Source organism: Etheostoma spectabile, unplaced genomic scaffold (assembly GCF_008692095.1).
Source record: "Etheostoma spectabile isolate EspeVRDwgs_2016 unplaced genomic scaffold, UIUC_Espe_1.0 scaffold285, whole genome shotgun sequence".
Lineage (NCBI taxonomy): Eukaryota > Metazoa > Chordata > Actinopteri > Perciformes > Percidae > Etheostoma > Etheostoma spectabile.
In genome coordinates this window covers 328,339-330,784 of record NW_022605579.1, presented here as the reverse complement: position 1 = coordinate 330,784, position 2,446 = coordinate 328,339, and positions in this window count along the sequence as shown.

Below are 2,446 nucleotides of genomic sequence, written 5' to 3'. Positions count from 1 at the left end.
AAGTATTGGTTAAATGTCATAATTACCTGTCAAAATACACTTCTTGACTGATTTTTGTACTATGCAACTTTGTTAATGCATCTGGTTTCACATCAAGCCTCTTCCTCAATGCAAAAACAATTGTGCAAATAGAATTGTACACACACACATGTTAGATAAGCGCCAGGGCTCCTGGGCTCTACAGCACCTTGTTACACAGACACATGTTAGATAAGAGCCAGGGCTCCTGGGCTCTACAGCACCTTGTTTTCCAGACACATGTTAGATAAGAGCCAGGGCGCCTGGGCTCTACAGCACCTTGTTTCACAGACACATTTTAGACAAGAGCCAGGGCTCCTGGCTCTACAGCACCTTGTTTTACAGACACATGTTAGATAAGAGCCAGCGCTCCTGGCTCTAAGCACCTTGTTACACAGACACATGTTAGATAGATCCAGGGCCCCTGGTCTCTACAGCACCTTGTTACACAGACACATGTTAGATAGATCCAGGGCCCCTGGGCTCTACAGCACCTTGTTTCACAGACACATGTTAGATAAGAGCCAGGGCTCCTGGGCTCTATAGCACCTTGTTTCACAGACACATGTTAGATAAGAGCCAGGCTCCTGGGCTCTATAGCACCTGTTACACAGACACGTTAGATAAATCCGGGCCCCTGGCTCTACAGCACCTTGTTTCACAGACACATGTTAGATAAGAGCCAGGGCTCCTGGGCTCTACAGCACCTTGTTACACAGACACATGTTAGATAAGATCCAGGGATCCCGGGCTCTACAGCACCTTTTTACACAGACACATGTTAGATAAGCGCCAGGGCTTTTCTTTTATGCAAAATATGTTAGTCTTGTTTTGTTTTTTTTGACAACAATAATGCATGTTCATTAAGTCTCAGTCTGCGTTTTTGGACATTGCATTGGTGCAGTATCGTCTTTGTCATGGAAAAAAAGGTTGTTGACGAACATTTAGTCTCGTCTTGTCTGACAAAATTAACACGGGGGGGGGGTAGTCCAACACTTGCAACATCCTAATACTGTCACTTTTCTGTGTTCTATTATTCATGATTTTAGCTTAGTTTAGTGACACCTTCTATGCAAATCCATCTTGATCAACTCCTATTGGTCAAACCTTACCAGAAATGACATTTTCATTTACATACATTACCATTTAAATGCACATGTTTCAGGTCTTATGTCCACATTGTCAGAATTGAGATAAAGACAATAGGGTGACAGAGTGAAGGGAGCCTGAGCATAAAAAGAGTCTTCCAGAGAGCTTTGAACCCTCAGATTGGCCCGTCTCATCTCTTCCCCGGGTCCCATAATGAACGGTGGCGCTGACCCTGTCAGCTTGACAAGACTGGCACCTTAATGCGTTAGAGAAAAGAGGGAGGGGGAAGATATAAAATAAATAAGAGCTGTACATCAGGGCCGCTTCGTTCCATGAAGTCTTGCTAAACGCTAATCGTGGCTGATTAATCAGGCCATAATTCCACTGAACCAAAAAGGTTCGCTAGTCAATTGTGCAAAATTAGCCCTTCCTCACGTTTGCAGTCACATTTAGTGATGGCAGGGCACCACATTACAGACCTGATTCATGGCGGTAGATCACAGCTGAGTCTTGGTGCATACAGTGTATTTTTTTTGGACAGATGCAACTTGGCAACACTTTCTCTCTCAGTGATCCACTTATTCTGTTTCATGGGGAAACTTTCTGTTTTTGTTGCAGAGTGCTTTGAAACTGATGCGTTTTAACTACAAAACGCTGATCAAAACACCGCTTAATGCACTAATTTCTCCTCATAAATCAGTAACAGTGGAATTGTTTCTCTGATGTGTCAAGAGATGGAATATTCATGGAGTTATGTCACAACTGCTTCCCCAGTGCAAAAAAAAATGTCAATATGACTTTATTCTCATTCTCAATCTTACTTCAGAGGTAGAAACATCTTGAAGCATTTTCATTATAGCTTTTGTGAGTACTTTTTGAGGGGAACAATTTCATTGTGTACAATGTATTATTGTGCATGAAAAAAATCACAAGATACCATTACAAAATGTGAATTATCGTAATAATTAATAATAATTAATAATATATTAATAATAATAAATAATTTTTTGCTAAAAAATGTTGCATTTTAGTAAAAATGTTGCATTTTAGTAAATTAAAAAAATCCTTAAAATGTGCAGAACATGTTAATGTATAAACATCTTGAAATATGCAAAAAATGTAAAATTACACATGAGTCAAATACTGTATTGAAAGGTTGTTTGTGTATTGAAACAAGCAAAATTACATGAAGTCTTTATGAAATATGGTTCAAGATCTAGTAAGAAATATGTAAGTATGACTGTATGTGTTTGTGGACGGTAAAGATCCAGCTAAGGCTTCTGAGTCACTGACTCACCCTTCCAACACCTTTTCTGTGTGTGTGTGTGTGTGTGTGTGT